At 37.0% G+C, this 24,836-nt stretch overlaps 1 protein-coding gene, 1 long non-coding RNA gene and 1 pseudogene across 16 annotated transcripts in view; 1 reads left to right on the top strand and 2 right to left on the bottom strand.

Annotated features, from left to right (window-relative positions):
• SLC9A9 (solute carrier family 9 member A9) overlaps positions 1–24,836 on the bottom strand; it is a 698,450-nt gene that overhangs the window by 618,522 nt on the left and 55,092 nt on the right. The window lies entirely within an intron of this gene.
• LOC128315290 (uncharacterized) overlaps positions 1–24,836 on the top strand; it is a 43,814-nt gene that overhangs the window by 6,064 nt on the left and 12,914 nt on the right. The window lies entirely within an intron of this gene.
• LOC128315287 (low molecular weight phosphotyrosine protein phosphatase-like) lies at positions 14,826–20,242 on the bottom strand (annotated as a pseudogene).

Here is a 24,836-nt window from a genome sequence, read left to right as displayed (position 1 = left end):
GAAAGCTGATTTATTGGAAAGAAATTCAGTAGCTTACAGAATCCATAGAAAGCTCAAAAATGATTGCCTGTTTCCATTTTTCACTAGCATGGAGACAGTTGTTGTAATGACAGTGTTGGAAATACCAGATACTTCCTCCAGGGTTGTGAATAATAAATGTCTCTATTTCATTTTCTCTTGTGGTCTGTTGTTGAACTGCAGATCACCATCTGGCACCTTGTGCTCGACCTAACAAATGTTAATTTAACAAAATCGTAACTTAAGTATATTAGACCAATTTCCTGGCAGAAGTAAGTAAGGGGTACCGAAGAATGGGTACTTTTTAATTTTTACAAGGGTGCCAGAAGAATTAGCAGCAGCTCTATCCAGCCAGTTTCTCTGAACTCAGAACTTCATTGGGCACATTGGAAGGTGCCCCTACTGCTCCTAACTACGTTGCTTTGTCCTGAGTGGATACCACCATTCACTACCATTCAATAGCCAAAGTTCAACTGAATCTAGGCTAGAGTGTTTAATATAATTGGAGGCTAGGAGTTTACAGAGGAAATTAAAATAGAAACAAGAGAAAGTAAAGCTCTGTCAATGTTTTTACCGTACCTTGGGCTTATCTGCTACCCAACTATCTCTTTAGCCCCCAGATAGATCCCATGTTTTATAGCCAGCCTACTGCCCAGACATAGAAGTGCCTTTGACAATGTCACAAGGGTTGAGAAATATTATTTCTTTCCACCAACCTATCTTCAGCCTGATGTCCATTCAATGTTATGATAATCTCCATAAAAAACAACAACAACATGGGGGCGCCTGGGTGGTTCAGTCAGTTAAGCATCTGACTTCGGCTCAGGTCATGATCTTGCGGTTCGTGAGTTTGAGCACCGTGTCGGGCTCTGGGCTGACAGCTCAGAGCCTGGAGCCTGCTTCTGATTCTGTCCCTCTCTCTCAAACTCTCTGCCTCTCCCCCACTCATGCTCTCTCTCTCTCTCTCAAAAATAAATAGTAAAAAAAAATTAAAAACAAAAAAACAACCAACCAAACAAACAAACAAAAAAACCCCCACTCTGACCAAAGTGAAGACAATCTACTGTGTGTGCTAATGCAGCTCATTTTACTTTCTCTATGTCCTGCCTGGGACATTCGGGAACTGAATTTTTCTTTACCTTTACATAACAAAAGGCCCATTAATAGATTTTCTTTCTTGGGATGGCTGGATGGCTCAGTCGATTTAGTGTCCAACTTCTGCTCGGGTCATGATCTCACGGTTCATGGTTTGAGCCCTGTGTTGGGTTCTGTTCTAACAGTTAGGACCCTGGAGCCTGCTTTGGATTCTGTGTCTCCCCCTCTCTCTGCCCCTGCCATGCTCGTTCGCTCGCTCTCTCTCTCTTTCAAAAATAAAATAAAAATTAAAAAAAGAAAATCTATTTTTTTTAAATTTTTGAATGTTAACTTTGAGAGAGAGAGAGAGACAGAGTGTGAGCAGGAGAGGGGCAGAGAGAGGGAGACAGAGGCTCTGAAGCAGGCTCCAGGCTCTGAGCAGTCAGCACAGAGCCTGACGCGGGGCTCATACCACTCAGATAGTGACCTGAGCTGAAGTTGGACGCTTAACCGACTGAGCCACCCGGGGGCCCCTACCCATTAATAGATTTTCTTAAAATAAATTCCATATGCCCCTTAGCTAAAATAACAAATTACCTACATTTCCTGCAATCACTCCTTCAGAATCCTTAGGGTTCAGCACTGAAGCATCTTACTACACAATGAAATATTTAAGGAGCTCTTTTTTAGAAGCCAGACCCTGGACTAAGCAGTAAGAATATCAATCAGGTGTGGTTATATTCCAGCTTGGAGAAATTGGCAGGTAAATAAATAGGTTCAAGAAATTGGCAAAGGAGTGACCATAAAAAAATGTTCAGGTTCAAACAGCAGCATGAAAGAGGAAATGGCTCTTTTCAACTGAAGTGGGAGGGGAAGGATTACAAAAGTTTCAAAAAGGAGATAGTCACAAACTGTGGGCATGGTAAATAAGGGATGAAAAAGACGTTCCTATTAGGGTAGCATATGCAAAGATGTTTTTAGAAAACCTGAAGCAAGTAAGAATGTCAGAGTGTAGGGATATGAGGAAATCCCTACCAAGAGACAGAACTAAAAATCCAAAAAGCATGTAGATGATGGAGGGCCCTTTATGCCGTACTAGGAAATTTTGACCTCAAAAACACCTAAGACTGAGGTAGAATAGGTTTTCTATTTTTTTCTCTTTTTTAAATGAGGTATAATTTACATGTAATATCCTATTAGTTTCAGGTGTACATCATTGTGATTCAATATTTGTATACATTATAAATGTTTTAATGATTAGAGAGCTATGATTTTAGTGCAGCCATTTGGGGAATTGATTAGTTGGAGACACCAATTGTTAGTGTCATGGTGGTCCAGGTGAACGATCATGATGACCATCACCTGGCAACCCCAGAGCATTCCAGCAGCTGAAATGAATGGATATGGAACGTGTCAGGAATTGGAATTCAGTTGAACTTTGTAATTTTTTAAGAGTTGTCCAGGTAAAGGTGAGAAAGAGATGAGTCTGTTGGCATACTGCATTTTGGGGTGAGGAAGAAGGTGTTTTATAGTATTTTGCTGAGGCACAAAACAAAGAAGGAGGTAAGTATGGACTTCAGGGGGAAGGGAAATTTAAATAAAATTAAAGCAGTGCAGGTTCTAAAATTATCATCATGCCCATATTTTGTGCACCTGAATCCCTCTGGATATGCCCTATTCTCTGCCTAAGGAACTCGATCAAATCTTCCCAAGTGCAGGCAGTTGGAGCAGGGAATTGCTCCAGCCTTCACTTTCCTACTTCAGGATGAGCAACATGCTAATGCATTTATCACGTCAAGTCTGGATTCTCTTGGCTTCCCATCTCAGCTGGTACTCCTCATCAGGGCACTCACTGGACATTCTGTCTCATGATGTGCAATCAGAGACTCCAGATATACCACCAGCAGACACCCAATAAAGAGCAAGTACACAGTACCTAACTTGGAATAAATTAAATTAGTTAGTAAGGTGTGATATGTATCCATCTGACTATGAAACTACGGTTTATGCTCTAGAATCAATTGCTACCTCCACAGACAGCACATCTTAAATAGTAGGTGATCATGCCAAAGAGAGCATCAGGAGTGGCCATGCACCCCACTGCGTGCAGGTCTCCAGGAGCACCCTGGTTGTATGGGGCGATCAGCCCAGCAGAGAGCAAAGAAATAGGGATCTCGAGACATGCAGAAAAAGTTAGACCCTATTTTTACCCAATCTTGGAAATCTAAAGAAAATCAGAGAAGTATATATCAAGGAAAACCCCAAAGCCTCCTTTACCTTAGTAGAGGTTAAACATTTTCTATTTCTTGGAATAAAATGCATTCAGAAATTTCATCTTAAAGCCAGTAAGAGTCATAGCTATTACTTTTTCTCTGTAGTTTCTATGGGTTGGTTTAGAGGTTCTCTTAAAAAAAAAATGTTCCAGCAGGGGTCTCTCTTTGCACATGGTACAAAAAATTCTTAGAAGTTGCAATGGAACATTTTTGTTTTGCTTATCCATCTTACAATGTAAATGGATGTGGCTGTAAAATATGTCAGGCTCTTTTCTTACACTATTAGAAAACCATGGGAAAGCTATAATATAATGTTTCATATCATGGTTTGGGTGATGATTAAACTAGTGTGTTCACTACAACATAATGCGTCAAGCAACACATTTATAATCTTTAGTCACTTTTTTGTTTATATATTATACTTCAAAACAAGTTTACTTTTTTGAAAGTATAATCCTCAATTTGACGTCTGTTTGCATGTTTCCTCACTTCTTTGTTTCATGTTTCAAGTAACTAGAACATCAGGAATTGACAATTTTATTTACATATTGCATTCAGTTTTATACATATTTTATAAATAATGACATTTTTGTGTGTGTTGGCAGAAAAAAAGGAAAAAATTAAAACATAACTGCAATATTCAAAAGAAAAATGAAACTTGTTTGTGAGGATTATACACTACAAAGCTTTGCATGGTTTCCAAACCATGAACTTTCAGAAGGAGGTATCATTATTGGTATCCAAGTCTTGGGGATGGATCCAAAGAGAAGATGGATATTTGTGCTGTGATATCTCTGGAGCTTTTACTTCTGGGGGGAGCAGGTCAGCAAAGGGCCTCTGGACACTGAAAATTTGGGCCTTCTTAAAGAGGTTTGTTCATCCTTACTGTCAACCAGTTGACTTATCCTGAACAGAACAGAAATGGCCACAAACCACCCCTTTGCAAGTTAGTAAATGACACCTAAAATACAGTGCTTGAGAGAAATGCTTGCATTAAAAATTTTTAAACTAGGGTAAGAAATTAAATCCTGTTAAAATCCTTGGGACCAAATTTCTACAAACCACCCAGACTGTTGGTTTTATTTTTGCGGTTTAATCTCAAGCTTCATTCTTTTTATTTTGCTTTAGTTAAGACTACAACTATCACTTCTTTCTTTGCCTCTCTTTCTATTCCCTCTGCAATCTCTCATTTCTTTTTTTTTAAATTTTTTTAACATTTATTTATATTTGAGAGAGAGAGAGAGAGACAGAGTGTGAACAGGGGAGGGGCAGAGAGAGAGGGAGACACAGAATCCAAAGCAGGCTCCAGAGCTGTCAGCACAGAGCCCAATGCGGGGTTAGAACTCATGAACTGCGAGATCACGACCTGAGCTGAAGTCGGATGCTTAACCGACTGAGCCACCTAGGTGCCCCTGCAATCTCTCATTTCTGAAAATAATTTCTTAAAAAAAGTATCAACATTTTAGTAACACCTTTTAATAAAGTACACATTTCTCTTCACAAAAATTAATATTGGGCCATAAAAACTTTTGACCCATCTGACCACTAATACAACAGAAAATATTAAGTGAAAGTGTTTTATTCCAAATGACATTGCCACCTACTTTTTAATAGTATTAGAGAATAATCATCTTAATTCTCTCTTGGAAAGAAAAATCCATTAAGATCCTTTAATGAAGGAAATATATATTTATAATGGACCAAATGGCAACATGCCTTTGTCTAAAGCAATCATACTGCCCAATAAAGGAAGATCCACATTTAAATGTGGTGCCTCTGAACACCAAATATTACAAGAATTCTTAGTCAGCAGGATGCTATGCCAAAAGCACTCCACAGATTGGTTTACTCCTTTTTACTATCCTGTTGCCTCATTCTCAATATTTCTTTAATATTAATAATAGCATACTGGATTGTTCCAACAGCATAGACCTTAACATCCTATGCTCATTTATCTCTGGATCTCAGAGCTATTCAAATCAATAAATATTACAAATCCTTCTCACTGGAAACATTTTTTCACTATTTTATGTTTACATGTTTCTTCCTGCCTTCCTCTTTCCTATGCAAGCCACGTCTCTGCCCTCTGTTTTGCTTATTGTTTCCTTTCTCTCTTGTTTGTTCAGCTCTGTACAATCATTTCTCTTTGCTCTGGCCTTTGCTCCAGCCTCATGTTCATTTCAGCCTCCACCTTTTTTCCCTTCACAAACGTCTTTGATTCTAGTTGACAGTTTAAGATTTTTTCTTTTACTTTCCAGAGGCGCCTGTTGCCATAGTGACACATGACGATGATAAAGACCATGACTGCTTCCTCTGGCACTCCAGTTGCTATAACAATGCCAGTTAGCTGAAAATTCTGTGGAAACTTGTGAGAAGGATGCTAGTTCACACCTTTTTGTGGGACAGTCTGCCAGAAAATGCTTCTTAGTTAATGATTGTTTGTACCAGTAAAACTTGAGTCCATTAACTTAAGGGCAGCCCATACTTCAATAACTAAAAAACTGAAACACCATTATTTTACCTCTTTATACCCTAGAAAATTCTCCCTTCCCTGTCTTTGTTTGACTCCCTTCCTATTTTATTTATTTTTATATTAAAAACATACCTGATGTAGACTGAATTGTGTCCCTCCAAAATTCATATATTGAATTCTAACCTTCAGTATGACTGTATTTCGATACAGGGCTTTTGGGAGGTAACTAAGTTTAAATGAGGTTATAAGGGTTGGGCCCAAATCTGATCGGATTGGTAGCCCCAGGAAAAAAGGAAGAGAGGTAGAGATACCTTGTCTCTCTCAACCATATGAGAACACAGCAAGATAGGCATCTACAATTCAGGAAGAGAGCCCTTAACAGGAACTGAATCTATCTGCACCTTGACCTTGGACTTCCCAGTCTCCAGAACCGTGGGAAAATAAATTTCTATTGTTTAAGTCATGCAAGCTTATGGAATTATCCATATTATTATATTATGCATATTATCAAGCTTATGGAAGCTTGAGCTAATACAATACCTTAATATTAATATTGCTGGATTTTGTTAAGTGCTTTTGATTTTCAAAATATCAATTTCTGGAAATGTACCCAAATAAGGTAATTATAAAATATTGCAATGTTCATTATCAATATTTCATCATTGAGTACTAGATGAACTAAGAGAAAAAGATGAAAACATTCATTGATATTTTTGTGTCCTTTGTGTTCTTGTTACAGCTGTCTTATTCTCAAGAAAATATAAAGAAATGTGTAATTATCTTCATCTTTATAGTTACTAGAACTCACTCATCAAAAGATAGACAAAACTTTTAGTTTGTTGCAATTGTGTCACCTCCCTAGGATGTAAATCTAAGCAGTTTGCAACCGCTGGTACTGGTCTCCTTTGTGCCAACTCACATGGAGGAAGGGAGCAGCTAGATGATCAAATCTTGCTTAGGACTGATGTCAGAAGACCTAAAACTGCTTTTAAAAAATAAAGACTAGGGGCACCTGGGTGGCTCAGTTGATTAAGCATCTAACTTCAGCTCAGGTCAGGATCTCACAGTCCATGAGTTGGAGCCCTGCATTGGGCTCTGGGCTGACAGCGCAGAACCTGGAGCCTGCTTCAGATTCTGTGTTTCCCTCTCTCTCTGCCCCTCCCACACTCACGGTCTGTCTGTCTGTCTGTCTCTCTCTCTCTCTCAAAAATAAATAAACATAAAAAAATTTAAATAAAGTCAATTTTTTTTAAAGTATCTGTCTAGTGACACAGTTCTAGTATTACAAAATGTCAGAAGAAAGTTAAAAGCAACCATGCACAACCAGAAAGGAAGAAGAAAAACTTGGTACATCTCAAAGAGTGTTAAAGTAAGGAACATCAGAATACAGAGTTTTGCTAGAGAAGATATTATGAATTGGCTTATTCAATGGCTCCTACATTTACTTCTACCAAAGATGTTAATCAACATGACATTAATTTATCTGAGTAGATGTAAGACTTCATCATGTTGAAAAAAAGTGTCAATATGCTGTATTTTCAGTGCATAAGTTTACAGATAATTTTGAAGTGTAAACACACTGAAATCGTTTGAGAATTCCTAGGGAATTTTAAGGAAAATGAAGGTTATCCTTATACAATTATACTGAAAGTAGTTTCCAGTTACACAGACAGTCCCCAACTTATGATGGTTTAACTTACAATTTTTCAACTTTACAGTGGTGTGAAAGTGATAGGCATTCAGGAGAAACTGTACTTCAAATTCTGAATTTTGATCTTTTCCTGGGCTAGTGCTATGCAGTACCATACTCTTCCATGATTCTGGGCAGCAGCATCAAGCTGCAGCTTCTAGTCGGCCACGTGATCATGAAGATAAACAAACGATAACACTTAAAACAATTCTCTGCCTACACAACCATTCTGTTTTCCACTTTTGCTACAATATTCAACAAATAACATGAGAAAGTCAACACTTTATTATAAAATAGGCTTTGTGATAATTTTGCCCAACTGTAGGCTAAGTGTTCTAAGCACATTTAAGGTAGGTTAGGCTAAGCTATAGTGTCTAGTAGGTAAGGAGTATTAAAAGCAATTTGTACTTAAAATATTTTCAACCTATGATGGTGTTATTGGGACACAACCCTATAACTCCAAAAATTGAGGAAGATCTGTATAATTGTTCTAATTGTATTATAAAACTACCTGATTTTTCTTATTATGGTAGAATAAGATCCTCTGCGCTATTATCAGTAATAAGAATAAATAAAAGGGCGTCTGGGTGGCTCAGTTGGTTAAGCATCTGACTTCAGCTAAGGTCATGATCTCGCGTTCCTGGATTCGAGCCCCACATCCAGCTCTGTGCTGACAGCTCAGAGCCTGGAGCCTGCTTTGGAGTCTGTGTTTCCCTCTCTCTCTGCCCCTTCTTGGCTCCCACTCTGTCTTTGTCTCTGTCTCTCTCAAAAATAAATCAACATTAAAAAAAATTTAAAAGAATAACAGTAACTTCCTATTATGTGCCAGGCACTATTCTAAGTGATTCACATCCATTATTTCTACTTTTCATTACAAACTTGAAAGGTGAGAAACTAATACATGGAAAAACAGGTAGTGGGAAGTAAGATAACTTATCTAACTTGGTCACGGTTCCAATATTTCCCTTAAGGTTCAAGAATTTAAACTAACACCACAGGCCAAAACATGATCAGTCAAAGGACCATACCAGGAACCCCAAGGTTAGCCCTATATTCAGTTGCATAAATTCTGGAATCACAACTGCATCAAATTGGCTGGATAATCGCTATACATGTATATTACCTTTAATGCCACCTGGTTTATTTATTGAACTCTCTAGACATTAACTCCAATTGCTTTTCCTCACCACTCTGCCTTGATGAACCAGTGGAATATAGCTTGAAAAAAGCAAATGAGATTTATGAAAACTTAAGTGGCTTCAGAATGGGTTTAATTATTCAAGAGACCTTCAAACCTGGAAATGTAGAATTTGATCTCCAAATTGCTCCAGCTTTCAGTGATTGAGTGGTTCTGTGTGTGTGTGTGTGTGTGTGTGTGTGTGTGTGTGTGTGTGTGTGTGTAGAGAAACAGTGAACGTGTGAGCCAGAATGGGAGTGGACTGACTCAAAAGGAATCACATCTGTCACTATATTTTGTAATTTCATTGGTCACTTTAAGAGCAATAGATTAGAAATTGTTGCAATATGTAACCACAACCAATTTTAGGACACCTATATATTACTAATTGACATACAATATAAATAAATTACCCTTCAGAGTGTTGTAGTTTTGCACACACTTTAGTCCCTGGAAACCCCAAAGTATGAATGATTCCATCTAATATCCAGATGCTCAGTCCAAACCTTTCTGGTTTCTTAAGGGGGAAAGAATCCCATCAATAAAATGTCTTCAAAGAACTGTCTTCTTTTTGAAAATGTTCATATTATACTGAGCTGCTCGACAAAAATATGAGGATTTTATTTCTGAGAGATGTTCCCACTGAAAGGAGAAGAGAGACTGGAATTAAAAGGATAGCCTGGAGGAGGACAGACCAACACTGTGGGCAGTGAAGCAAAGGCCTGTGGACTTCTGGACTTCTGATCTCTCTAGTCTCTGAGCTCTCAACTCCCTTTCCTGTGCTAACCCCAAAGAGTAGGGTATTATTAGTTTTTAAGTCTTGGGTCATCCTGAACACATCCTCCAGGTTTAGAAGTATTTAGAATATAAATAACTTGTAATGAGAAGTAAGGGTCCTCCTTGATTAATCCCTAGAAATTAGCAAATTGGTAAGTGCAGTAAGAAAGTAATTAAGAGTTTTGCCTTTTTATCTTAGCCTTCTCACTCCCTGAGTAACTTTGGGCCAGTTATTATTTCTGGCCTCAGTTTCTTCTAAAAATTTAGGGGTATTATGGTATCTCCATAATTAATACTATAGCTAATAAACTGAGGAATAACCTGTATGCATTTCAGCTCTTCAGACAAGAATGATGTACAATTGTTCCCTGGGAACAATGATGCCATAACACATTCAAGGGAGGAAAGGTAGAGGACTAGATGAAATAAGCCTCTGGTGCTTTGGGCTAAGATCCTGCAATATTGACAAATTTATCCCCCTTGTTACAAAAAGTATTCGAGGTGACCTATAAAGATACATGACAAGCAGAATAAAATAAACTGATGAGGTAAAGTTGGAGTAAAAGAAAAACAAGTTTAGTCTAATACAAGCACATCACATAGAAACAGAAAATTTGGACAATTTGTTTTTGACTATTCTGATAGGCGAATTAAAGAGAAAAATATGGTCATTTCTAAAATTCACTGTCTTTTAAGTCCTATGTTGCTGGTAGTTGGAGGGTAGATAGAAATGGGGTGATTTGCTCAGAACAGTTGTTCCTAGAACTGAAGTAAGAGAGATGTTTTTCATGGTTCCTTATAAAGGAAGAATATGTGATGTACTATAGTGATTTTCAGCTGGGATATGCAACAGAAGAGGACCTTTATTAACATATGCAATTATATGTTAACATATAGAATCATATCCCTGGGACTCAGTCTCAGATTTATGATTATCTTTGCATCTATGCATTTGACAAGAGCTTCAAGTGCTTTTGATCTAGTCAGGTCTACAAACATGCTTTAAAGATCCACCCCTGCAATGAGGATAATGGTGAGTTTCAAGTACTGTTTTCTCAATACATTCTTCAATAGAGGCAGGTGGCATAATGACAAAGCACAATTAAATAAAAGTAATTTTATGAGGACCAAAAAATATAGTCTGGGTACATAGCTCTCTCCAAAATCTATGTCTGATATACAATGTTAAAATTTTAAACATCAAGAGGGATTAAAAATAGGTAACTCCCTATTGTGTTTCCCTTTAAAGTGAATGGAAGCTGGTCCCAAACAACCTCACTGTCTGTTAGAAAAGCATAATGGAGAAAGTCCAGAAGCATGTGCAAAATTGTCTCTTCCTTTTATTCAAAATGATTATTCCAATTCCTACATAATTCACAGGAAGACTGAGATTCAGGATTGGCTTCTTGACTTTCATTTGTCTATAGTTCCTTAGAAACTTGAAGCTTAAACTATGAAGGTACCCCTATGTGAATTTTCCTCTGAGGTTGGAGGTTGGAGGATGGCCAGGAAACTCCTCCCCTTTCAATCTTCTCTGCCTCCTCTCCTCCTTCCACCCCTCCATCATTTTAATTCTTGGTTTGCCTCACCCTATTTTTTTTTAGAAACAACTTTACTGAGATACATTTACAAACCAGCAAGTTCAAAGAACATACTTCTATAGTTTTTAGTATATTCACAGACCAGTATGACCATAACCACAATCAACTTAAGACACTCCAAAGAAAAACCCTTACTCCTCAGTTGTCATTACCTGTGGCCCTTCCTCCCAGTCTCTGGCTACCATTAATTTATTTTCTGGTCTCTATAGATTTGCCTGTTCCGGACACTACATATAAATGCAATCATATAATTTTGTCTTCACTGTATTTTAGAGTCCACTCTCTTCTTCCTCTGGTTCAGCCTTTTGTGCTAGATTATTTCTAAGCTAGACAAGGTGAGGGATGGGAAGAGCTTCTAATGTTATATTAGGAGGTATATGCAAGGTAATCACACTACCTGTTTAAGATCTTTTTTGGTAGGCCTTTCAACCAGCTTTATCATCCTCACCTCAGGAAGTGACTAGGTCCGAGGAGGATGAGGAAGGCACAGGGAGGGAAATAAAACCTTTTTAAAAACTGATTTTTTAAAATTAATAAACCTCATTTTTTAGAGCAGTTTTAAGTTCACAGCAAAAGTGAATGGAAAGTTCAGAGAGCTCCCATGTACTTCCTGTCCCCCTACACATATAATCTCCCTAATTATAAATATCCCCCACCAGAGTGGTACATTTGTTACAACCCATAAACCTACACTGACATATGTAGCAATCAAAGTCTACAGTTTACATTAAGGTTCACTCCTGCTGTTGTACATTCTATGGATTTGACAAATGTATAATGACGTGTATCCACCAATGTAGTATCTTACAGAATGGTTACACTATCCTAAAAATCCTCTGTGTTCTACCAATAAATTCCCCACCCCTCATCCCCAACTCCTAAAAATTACAGATCATTTTACTGTTCCCATAGTTTTGTCATTTTCAGAGAGTTACATAGTTGGAATCATACTGTATGTAGCTTTTTTAGAGTGACTTCTTTCATTTAATGATATGCATTTAAGGTTCTTCCATGTCTTTTCATGGCTTGATCATTTCTTTTTTAGCACTGAATAATATTCCATTGTCTGGATATACCAGTATATTTATCAATTCGCCTACTGAAGAACATCTTGGTGTCTTCTAAGTTTTGGCAATTATGAATAAAACTGTTATAAGCATCCATATGCAGATTTTTGTATGGACATAAGTTTTCAACTCCTTTGAATAAATACCAAGGAGTGTAATTGCTAGATCATATGGTAAGAGTGTATTTAGTTTTAAAATAAACTGCCAACCTGTCTTCCAAAGTGGCTGTTTCATTTTGCATTCCTACCAGCAATGAATGAGAGCGCTGTTGCTTCATATCCTCACCAGTATTTTGTGTTGTCAGGGTTTTGGATTTTGGCCATTATAATAGGTATGTAGTGATACATTATTGTTGTTTTAATGTGCAATTCCCTAATGAGATATTTTCATATGCTTATTTGCCATCTGTATATTTTCTTTGGTGAGGTATCTGTTCAAATCTTCTGCCCGTTTTTAATTGGTTTGTTTGTTTATCGCTGAATATTTAGGAGTTCTTTGTATATTTTGGATAATAATCCTGTATCAGACGTGTTTTTAGAAAAAAGAAAAAAAAGATGTGTCTTTTGCAAATATTTTTTTAACCCAGTCCTGATTTGTCTTATTTTCTAGACATTGTCTTTCACAGGTCAGAAGTCTTGGGTTTTTTTCTTCTCCTCTGTACTTTACTTTTTTTTTCCAGTTTGATTGAGAAATAATTGATATAATCACTGTGTAAGTTTAAGGCATACAGGAAAATGGTTGGCCTTACATATATCATGAAAGGATTACTACAATAGGTTCAGCTATCATTCATCATCTCATATAAACACAAAAAAAGAAAAAAGTAAAAAAAAAAAAGAGAAAAAATTGTTGCTTGTCATCTGATGAGAACTCTTAGCTACTCTCTTAACTTTCCTATATATCGAACAGCAGTACTAACTATGGTCATCATGTTGTATATTACATGCCTACGTTTTCTTTAGCTTATAACTGGAAGTTTATAACTTTTGACCACCTTCCTCCAATTTCCCCTTCCCCCATCCTCCACTTCTGGTAATCTAATCTCTCTATACGGTTCTTTTTTCTTTTAGATTCCACATATAAGTGAGAGCATACAGTTTTTGTTTGATTTATTTCACTTAGCATAATGCTAAGTGGACTTCAGGATCCATCCATGTTGCTGCAAATGGTAGGATTTCCTCATTTTTTATGGCTGAATAATACTCCAATGTGTGTGTGTGTGTGTGTGTGTGTGTGTGTGTGTGTGTGTATCATCATTTTTGTATCCATTTTGATGGATACATCAATAGACACTTAGGTTGTTTCCATATCTTGGCCATTGTACATAATACTGCTAGGAACCTGAGGGTGCAGACACCTTTTCAATTTAGTGCTTTCATTTCCTTCTCATTTCCCAGAGGTGGGATTGCTGAATCATATGGTAGTTTTATTTTTAATTTCTTGAGGCTTCTCTATATTGTTTTCTATAGTGGCTACACCAATTTACAATCCCACCATGAGTACACAAAATTTCCCTTTTCTCCACATCCACATCAACATTTATTATTGCTTGACTTTTTGATAATGGTCATTCTAACAGGTATGAAGTGATATCTCATTGTGGTTGCAATCTGAATTTCCATAATGACTAGTAATGTTGAGCATGTTTGATGTACTTCTTGGCCTTTCATATATCTTCTTTGAAAAAATGTCTATTCAGGTCCTGTACCTATTTTTATTTTATTTTTTTTTCTTTTTGAAACGTTTATTTATTTTTGAGACAGAGAGAGACAGAGCATGAATGGGGGAGGGGCAGAGAGAGAGGGAGACACAGAACCAGAAGCAGGCTTCAGGCTCTGAGCCATCAGCCCAGAGTCCGATGCGGGGCTCGAACTCACGGAAGGTGAGATCATGACCTGAGCTGAAGTCGGACGCTTAACCGACTGAGCCACCCAGGCGCCCCCTGTACCTATTTTTAAAGTAAGCTATTTGAGGGGATTTTTTGTTTTTGTTTTTGTTTTTGCCATTGAGTTGTAGGAGTTCTTTATATACTTTGAATAATAACCCCCTATTAGATACAGGATTTTGCAAATATTTTTTTCTTATTCCATATGTTGTCTTTTCACTTTGTTGATGGTTTATTTTGCTGTACTGAAGCTTTTTTAGTTTGATGTAGTCCCACTCATTTATTATTATTATTTTTTTATTTAGTTGATTGTGATTTAGGCGTCATATCCATCAGGGAAATGTAAATCAAAACTACACTGAGATATCACCTCACACCTGTCAGAATGGGTAAAATCAACAATATAAGAAACAACATGTATTGGTAAGGATGTGGAGAAAAAGGAACTCTCATGCAGTGTTGGTGGGAATGCAAACTGGTGCAGCCACTCTGGAAAACAGTATAGAGGTTCTTCAAAAAGTTAAAAATAGAACTACCTTATGATCCAGTAATCTCCCTACTGGTATTTACCCAAGTATACAAAAACACTGATTCAAAGGGATACATGCACTCCTATCTTTATAGCAGCATGACTTGTAATAGCCAAATTATGGAAGGAATCTAAGTGTCCATCGGTAGATGAATGAATAAAAAAGATGTGGTATATATATATGCATATATACCTATGCATATATATATACATATATACGTATGCATATATATACATATACACACACACATATATATATATATGCCCACCCACATTATATACCCACATATACACATATGCACAATGGGATATTATTTAGCCATAAAAAAGAATGAAATACACCATTTGCAATGACATCAATGGAGTGAGAGTATAATGCTAAGTGAAATAAGTCAGAGAAAGACAACACCATATGATTTCACTTATATGTGGAATTTGAGAAACAAAACAAATGAGCAAAGAAAAAAAAGAGAGAGAGAAACCAATAAACAGACTCTTAACTATAAAGAACAAACTCATAGTTACCAGAGGGGGGGTAAAGGGGATGGGTGAAATAGGTGATGGGGATTAAGAAGTGCACTTGCTGTGATGAGCACTGGGTGATGTATGGGACTGGTGAATTGCTATTTATGCACCTGAAAATAATATAACACTGTATTTTAACTATACTGGAATTTTAAATTAAATTAAATTCAAAAACAAAATATCATTACCAAGATCCAGGTCAAGAAGTTTTATTCCTATGTTTTCTTCTAGGACTTTCATAGTTTCAGGTATTATATTTAAGTTCTTAATCCATTTCAAGATAACTTTTGTGAGTAGCGTAAGATTGGGGTCCAGTTTCATTCTTTTGAATATCCAATTATCCCTACACTATTTATTGAAGAGACTGTCTTTTCTCCATTGAGTATTCTTGGTTCCCATGTCAAATATTAGTTGACTATATATGCTCTGGTTTATTTCTGGGTTTTTTATTCTATTCCACTGGTCTATGTGTCTGTTTATATGCCAGTATAATTGTTTTGTTATTGTTGTTGTTGTTGTTGTTATATTATAGCTTTATAGTATAGCTTGAAATAAAAAGTGTTATGCCTCCTGCATTGTTCTTTCTCAGGATTTCTTTGGCTATTTGGGATCTATAAGTTCCATAAAAATTTTAGTGTGAATTTCCTCTACTCTGTAAAAAATGCCATTGGAATCCTAACAGAGATTTCATTGAATCTACAAATGGCTTTGGTCAGTATTAACATTTTAACAATATTAATTAATTAATATCAATTCTTCCAATCCATGAACATGAGATACCTTTCCATTTATTTGTGTTCTTTGATTTCTTTCATAAGTGTCTTATAGTTTTCAGAGTAGAGAACTGTCACCTCCTTGATTATTTTTTTTCCTGATTTTTTAACTGTTTTGATGGCTACTGTAAAGAGGATCAATTTAATTCTTTTTCAGATTTTTGTATGTTATTTTTTATCTTGCAACTTTACTGAATTCATTGATTAAATCTAACGGTTGAGGCTTTAGGATTTTCTATACGCAGTATGTCATCTGCAAATAAAGATAATTTTACTTCTTCATTTCCCATTATGATTGTTTTATTTATTTTTCTTGCCTGATTGCTCTAGCTAGGAATGCCAGTACTATTTTGACTAGAAATGGTGACAGTGAGCATCCTTGTCTTGTTCCTGATCTCAGAGGAAAAGCTTTTAAACTTTCACCATTGAATATGATGTTAGTTGTGGGCTTGTCATATATGGACTTTATGCTGAGATATGTTCCTTCTATGTGTAATTTGTTAAGAGTTTTTATCATGAATGTATGTTAAATTTTCTAAAAATGCTTTTTCTGAATCCATTGAGATGATCATACTTAGGGTTTTTTTTTTTTTTCTTCAATTAATGTGATGTATCACATGAATTGATTTGTGTATGTTGAACCATCCTTACATCCCAGGAAATAATCCTATTTGATTATGGTGAATGAACCTTTTTTGAAGTGCTTCTGAATTTGGTTTGCTAGTATTTTATTGGGAGTTTTTTCATCTATATTCATCAGGGATACCTTTTCTGGCTTTGGATAACACTGGCCTCTTAAAATAAATTTGGGAATGTTCCCTCCTTTTTGATTTCTTTTTTTCTGAAGATTTTGACAAAGACTGGTGTTAATTCTTCTTTAATTGTTTGGTAAAATTCACCAGTGAAGCTTTGAATTCCTGGCCTTTTCTTTGTTGGGAAATTTTTGATTAGCAATTTGATAACCTTACTACTAACTGATCTATTCAGATTTTCTACTTTTTCCCAGTTCAGTCTTGGTAAGTTATATATTTATAAGAATTTTTCATTTCTCCTAGGTGTCTAATATGTTGGTATACAGTTGTTCATAGTGCATTTTTATGATTCTTTGTATTTCTGGGGTATCGGCTTGTAATGTCTCCTTTTTCATTTATAATTTTGTTGATTTGGATCCTGTTTTTTCATTAGTCTAGGTAAGGATTTGTCAGTTTTGTTCACCTTTTCAAAAAACAACTCTTAGTTTGGTTAATCTTTTCTATTGATTTTCTGTTCTTGACTTCACTTATTTCTGTGCTAATCTTTACTATTTCCTTTCTCCTACTAACTTCAGGTTCAGCCTTTTCTTCTTTTTTTAGTTCCTTAAGGCATAGAGCTAGGTTGCTTATTTGAAATTTTTATTGCTTCTTAATATAGATGTTTATTGTTATGACCTTCTCTCCTTAAAATACCTTTGGTGCATCCCATGAGTTCTGGTATATTATGTTTCCATTTTCATTTGTTTCTAGAAACTTGTTTATCCCTCTTTAATTTCTTTGATCCATTGGTTTTTAAGGGGAGTGTTTAATTCCCATGTATTTATGAATTGTCCGGTTTTCTTCCTGTTACCAATTTATAGTTTTATGCTATTATGGTCAGAGAGGATATTTGGTATGATTTCAATCTTCTTGAATTTTCTAAGACATGTCTTCTGGTCTAATATATGGTTATCTTAGAAATTTTTCCATGTACACTTGAGAAGAAGGCATATTCCGCTGCTGTTAGGTAGAATATTATGTATGTCTGTTAAATCCACTTGGTCAATAATTTGTTCAAATCTGCTCTTTCTTCATTGATTCTGTCTGGATGGTCTATCCATTGTATAGTGTGAAGAATTAAAGTACTCTACTATTATCATTTCTCTTTTTGGTTAGTTTTGCTTTATATACTTAGGTGTTCAGGTTTTGGGCACATATATATTTACAATTGTTATATCCTCTTGATGAACTGACCACTTTATTATCATGTAATGATCTTGGCTCTCTTTACTATTTTTAGTTTAAAATCTATTTTATCTGATGTAACTACCCCTGCCTTTTTTTTTTTTTTTGGTTACCATTTGCTTGAACAACTTTTCTCATTCCTTCACTCTCAGTCTATGTCTGTATTTAAGGCTAAAGTGAAGCAACACCCAGGGTCCCAAGAATAAGAACAGGATGCAATGACAGCTGGCACCACTGAAAGCTGTCACATACCAACCTTCCCTCCAACTGCAAACAATACCAACCACCTCACCTGCAGGGCCCTCATTTCCTTCCAAAGAGAAAAATACAGGAGACACAAGATCACCACTCTCTCAAGAAAGCTCACACCTTTTGGAGAAATAATGGATCCACTATGGCTGCAAACGTGCCACAGGCCAGAATTCTAGACAAGACATTGCATGCTCCCACTATGATTTGATGAGAGCAGTCATCCCTGTGGTCTTCTACCTGAAAGCCCAGAACCTTATCTTACATCAAATAGACCTTGAATGAGGCTCACTGACAAAATCTGACAGCCCTGAGCAGGTTCAGAACTGCGACATGTAAGGTAGGACTGGTTGGACCAGACCTGAGAAGGATGCCTGGGAGATAAAGCCTTGCATCAGGCAATAGACCAATGCTACTTCCATGGTTTGGACAAAAGTACTGTGGAAACCTGAGATGCTGGCTTCAGCAGGAACTGAACAAGGAGTACAGGAGCCCTCTGCACCATCTCTGCAACTTCTCTGTAAACCTAGAATCACTTAAAAGTAAAAAAAAATATATTAAAAAATAATAATGAAAATAAAGTGAATCTCTTGTAAGTAGTATTTCATTGGGTCTTGTTTTTTGTCCATTCACCCATTCTACGTCTTTTGATTAGAGAATTTAATCTATTTACATTTAAAATAATTATTGATAGGTAAGGACTACTACTGCCATTTTGTTAATTGTTTTCTGGTTGTTTTGTACATCCATTGTTCAATGTTCCTTATCCTGCTATCTTTGTTCATGTTTTGATGTCCTTTGGTATCCATATGCTTTGATTTCTTCTCCTTCTCTTTCTCCATCTTTTTCTTCCTTCTTTTTAAAAATCTATCATTGTTATAGGTTTTTCCCTTGTGATGACCATGAGGCTTACATAAAATATCTTAAAATTATAATACTTCATTGCATACTTTATACTTTTACTTCTCCCTCTCACATTTTAGGCTATTGCTGTTACAACTTACATATTTTCGTAGTGTATAATTAACAAGGGATTATTCCAGTTATGGACATTTTTATTATATTTATTTTAACTTTAAACCATTGTTGTAAGTAAATTACATACCACAATTACAAATTACAGAATCTACCCTTGACTATATATTCCATAACCAGTGACCTTTACACTAATTTTTTACGTTTTTATGATGTTAGCTAGGCTCTTTTTATTTCCATTCAAAGAACTCCCTTTAGCATTTCTTGTATGGCAGGTCTAGTGGTAATGAACTCCGTCAGCTTTTGGTTTTCTGGGAAAGTCTTTATCCCTCCTTCATTTCTGTAGAATAGCTTCACTGGGTATAGTATTCTTGGTTGACAGGGTTTTTTTTTTCTTTTAACATTTTGAATATGTCATCCCATTCTCTCCTGGCCTCAAATATTTCCGTAGAAAAATTTACTAATAGCTTTATGGGGATTCCCTTGTAGATACTTCTCCTTTCTATTGATGCTTTAAAATTTTTTTGTTGTTGTTGTTCTGGATCAAACATTTTTATTTATTTGTCTGCCAAACACAAAAGCTGATTTCTATCTATAATTATTTTTTTAAGAAAAGAAACAGTGAGTCAACTGAAGAAACAACTGTGGCCTAACTGTGAAGACTATGGCGCTCACCATGAGGCTGTAGGGAGAAATGGTAATGACATTAGCAGGCTTTCTCCAAGAAGGCTCTGCAGCACCTCACACACTGCTAGTAGATAGTCTCAAAGTCAGACTCATTCCCATAATAAATAATAAATTGTTTCAATAATAAATTGTTTTTGTGGATAACTCTCAAGTAGTTCAATTTTAGATTTGCATTTCTTTTCCTATTCAAGTATCTCAGATTGCTTTCATCCATATGTAGTATATAATCAGATGTAGCAAAGTCTTCTTTGGTAACCTGCCAGGCAATGTTAACCCCACAGACTGATGGGAATAATATGCTTTTTTATTTAATTGTGCCCTCCATAATTGGGAGGGTTTGCTATTTCATATGTAGATGTCACTACATTTTCTATCCTCCAATTATTTGAAAGCTTTTGATCAGTTACAAGTTTTCTGAAAACTTATTCTGCAATGGGTGACTGACATGTTACCCAGACACAAAGAGCATAGACTTGGATACCTGCTCAGCCATCTTCCCATGCACCAGTATTATATTTTTCAGCTCTAGAATGTTTTTTCTTTCTTTCTTTCTTTCTTTCTTTCTTTCTTTCTTTCTTTCTTTCTTTTTTCTTGCTTTCCTTCTTTCTTTCAATTCTATTGCTTAGTCAAACTTTTCATTTTGTTCATGCTTTGTTTTCCTAATTTTGTTTAGTTGTCTGTGTGTTCTTGGAATTCACTAGACTTCTTTAAGAAAAGTATTCGGAATTCTTTGTCTTATAGTCCATATATCTCCATTTCTTTAAAATCATCTATTAGAGCTTTATTAGTTTCTTTTGTTGGTGTCATATTTACCTACTTTTTGTGATCCTTGATTCCTTATGTTGCTATCTGTGTATTTAAGTAATCAGGTTCCTCTTCCAGACTTTACAGGTTTGTTTTGGCAGAGACAGGTCTCCAAACAGTCAAATTCAAACAGTCAACAGTTTGAGTTTCTGGACATGTATACTGGTAATGTTCTTGGGTAGACAGGGCCTGCGATTATGGTTTATTTTGGGGTGAGGCAACTGTGCAAGTTCTGAGGCCAGGGATGGAGATGGTGGTGCCACTGGGTGAGAACAGTTGAATAGGGCTGCTTTTTTGGTTCACTACCCAAGTGAGGCTGTAGGATGGGTTCCATGACTGTCTAGATTCTCTGTTCACACTTACTAGATGGTTAGGTTTGGGTACTATATTCATTAATAGATGAGGCTATGAATTATCTTTCCTTCCCTGACTGGTCAGCAGTATGGGACTTAGGGCTTGTACAGCTCATTGTTTGGGGACCCAAATCGGGCAAAAGTGTGCACTAAATTTGCTTGTCAGCTGAGGCCACCAATTCTTCTTTGCAGACAGGGAAAGTCACAGATGGCTCTCTGTTCAAGTGTCACTGTAAGCAGGGCTATTGGATAGACTCTACAGCTTACCATGTGCTCTGGTTGGGTTCCTTGGTTAGGCAGGCTTGAGGCTATATGCAGCGATAAGTGAGGCTACAATTTAGTTTCTCTATATGGGCATAGTGGGAGAAGCAGGTGTAAAACTGACAAAGCTCTTTGTTGTCTTAACTCAAGCCAACCTGTGCCCCAAATTCCCTGGCTGGAAAGGGCCACTGGCTTTGCTCTGAAAACTATTGGTTCTGCCTACCTGTGTCTCAGCTTAAGCACTACTGCAGCACACAGCTGCCAGGCATCCTTGCCAGCTCTTCCAGTCAGGTGGGACAGGGAGCCACAGCAGGTAGGCCTATGTTCCAGCTCCCTTGTCTGGAACAAGGAAAGGGGAAGGGTCACTCCAGGCAACTCTCAATTTCCCAGACTATCTAGCTGGGAGGGGTTGGGAGCTACCCTCAGCTTTGGCTATGAATTAATCCTTCTGCCTATGTATAGCACAGAAACTTTCCTGTGCCTGGTACTGGCTTTGCTCTGGAGGTGATAAGCTCTACCTACCCACCTCTCAGTTTGAGCACTACTGTTCTACACAGCTTGTAGGTGTTCCTCTGTCCAGTAGATGTGACCAGGAGATACTCACCATAGTGGGCAGGGCCATTATTCAGCTCCTTGCCTGAGCACGGGCAAACAAGGCTCTAGGGCTAGCAATACCCTTCATTTAAAAATTCAAATCAGGCAGATCTGCACCCCAATGAGTTCCCTAGTCAGACTGCATTACCAATATGTTTCTTCAGATGAGCAAAACCATTGGTTGGGATTACTACTTTATCATTGCAGGTATAAACTTGATCTGCCAAGATCCATGTGCTTGTTGTTATAAGATCCTCCCTGCTTCTCCATCATAAGTCAGATTCCCAGTGGTCAAGCCCCCAAGGTTCCCCTGAAATCCCCATGGAGTGAGATGAGAGTAGAGGTTCCCACAAAGCAACCCCAATGGTCAGTGGGGAAGACTGGTTGTCTTCCCCTGGGTTCTCTTTCTGTCTTACTGGAGGACCTAATAGCTCAAGGAAAACCCCTCCATATAGTGTTGCACTGGCCTGAGGGAAGTGAAAAAAAGTCATTAGGTAGTCACTTCTCTTACCCTTCTAATGCAATCTGTCTTGTCTCTGTGGTGTAGGGGGTGATTTAGACTCACCCTCATGTTCTAGAATTCTTTCAGTGAAGTTCTCATCTTGAATAGTTGCTAGCTCTCCTTCTTTGTGATGGGGAGCAAAGTCAGGAATGATCTACGTTACCATCTTGGTGAAGTCTAGTTTTAATGAAGTCCAGCTTATCAACTGCCTCTTTCATGAACAATACCTTTGTTGTTGTATCTAAAAGTAGTCATCATATCCAAGAGCACCCAGATTTCTCCTGTTACTTCCTATGAGTTTTATAGCCTTTTGTTTTGTATTTGGAACTCTGATTCATTTTGAATTAACTTTTGTAAGGAATGGTCTATGTCTAGATTTATATTTTTGCATGTGGTATCCATTTTTTCCAGCACCATTTCCTCAAAAGACTATCTTTGCTTCATTTTATTGTCTTTGCTCTTGTGTTAAAGATAAGTTGACTTTACTTATGCTGGTCTATTTCTGAATTCTCTATTCTATTCCAATGAACTACTTTTCTATTCTTTCAGCAATACCACAGTTTTTTGAATACTGTAGCTTTATAGTAAGTTTTGAAGCTGGGTAGTATAGTTCTCTGAATTTGTTCTTGTCCCTCAATATTGAGTTAACTATTCTGGGTCTTTTGCGTCTCCATGTAAACTTTAGAATCAATTTGTTGATATCCACAAGGTAAGTTGCCAAGATTTTGATTGGGATTGCATTGATTCTCTATAGATAAAGTGGGAAGAACTAATATCTTGACAATATTGAGACTTTCTATCCATGAACATGGAATGTGTATGTATGTATGCATGTATTTGATATCTTTCATCAGAGATTTGTAGTTCTCTTTACATAGATCTTGTGCATATTTTGTTAAATTTACACCTACATATTTAAATTTGGGGGGTACTAATGTAAATGGTAATATGTGTTTAATTTTAAATTTACTTATTAAATGCTGGTATATAAGAAATTGATTGACTTTTACTTAGTCCCCATTAAAGTGTGTACTGAGGGCTCTGCAACTGTACTAGTTACAGGGCATGTATAATAATAACTAGTTATAGTTATCAACCTCAAGGAGTTAGGGGGAGGCAAAAGAGAAGGAAACATGTAATCACATTTTTAGAAAAGAAAAAGCTATCCCAGTCTGAGAAAAAAAAAACAACAACATGTTTTGAGTGATATAATTTATTATGTTCTTTTGGGAGAAAGCGTTACTCCTAATTAATTTTTAAACAATTTCCCTACAGATTTTAATAGATGAAAATTTGCTCTGGGGAATCAAGTGACTGGTTACCCTGATGACTGCCAATCAAGAATCTGATGATCTTTTTTTAAAAAATTTTCTAAGCTTATTTAATTATTTTGAGAGATTGCATGCATGAGCAGGGGGTAGGGGTTGGATGTGGGGAAGGGGCAGAGAGAGGGGCAGAGAAAGAATCCCAAGTAAGCTCCACACTTGGCATGGAGCCTGACATGGGGCTTAATCCCATGAACCATGAGATCACGACCTGAGCCAAGACCTAAGAGTTGGACACTTAACCGACTGAACCACTCAGTTACCCCTAGAATCTGGTGATCTTTAACCAAACATTCTTTCTTCTTTTTTATATCTGATTCAACAACAATTATGTAATCATTCTTCTAACTACAAAATTTCTTACAAGAAATCATCTTTCAGTTGGCTAATATACACTCTTACAGGTCTTTTCCTTGCAGCAAAGTTCTAATAAACCTCGACACATGCTCATAACTAAATTGCCTGAAAAGCTTTATTTAACATTGTAATAGAAAATTAGTCAGAGTTGTAATAGAAGTTATCACAAGGATGTGGGGAGCACTTGAATTTTGGATGTATGAGTGGGTGGGGGTGGAGGAGGAAGGCATTCATTCAGAAGTGACATCTAAATTGAATACTACAAAATGAGTAGAACAAAGGGCAGTAGAGAGATGGGAGGAGTCTGAGACAGTAGCTAAGAAAAAGACCTAGAAGGGAAAAAGTATTATCTGTGTAGCAGGTGGCTACCCTGCCCATGTACATTGGGCTTGAAAATGTCCTGTTCTCCAGCGCACATTCACCTTGCCTGTATCTGCATCTAAACCTGAGATTTCCCTCAGGAAGCAGAGGGGCATTCTTCCCTTTTTTGGGAAATGCTGGTAAAAAACCTGGAAGGAATATAACATCCCCAAGGGTTGTCCTCAACCAATGACAGAGTGGTGTAGCTGATACGTAAATTCCCCCATTTATTCTCCCCTTGGATGGGATAATTCTAAATATGTTTCACAGTGTTTCCCAGAATTTCCCCAGGGATTTGGCGCCAGTCCAACTGTGGGCACTGGGTTCCTTTTCCTGTGTCACTGCCCCAACTCCCCACCAGTATGTTCTGAGCTTCCCAAATAAAGTGCTTTGCACACCAGGCCTTGTCATAGGGTCTGTTCTGGGGAATTCAGACTGAACAGCCTGTTTGGGGTAATTGCAAGCAGTTAAGCAACAGAGAGAACTTGTGATATGCAAAATGGTAAAAGCGAGGTTGGGCTAGAGTATGTA

The sequence above is a fragment of the Acinonyx jubatus genome, chromosome C2 (assembly GCF_027475565.1).
Source record: "Acinonyx jubatus isolate Ajub_Pintada_27869175 chromosome C2, VMU_Ajub_asm_v1.0, whole genome shotgun sequence".
NCBI classification, from domain to species: Eukaryota; Metazoa; Chordata; class Mammalia; order Carnivora; family Felidae; genus Acinonyx; species Acinonyx jubatus.
Note: the sequence above shows the minus strand (reverse complement) of the source record. Positions and strands in the feature narration are given on the sequence as shown.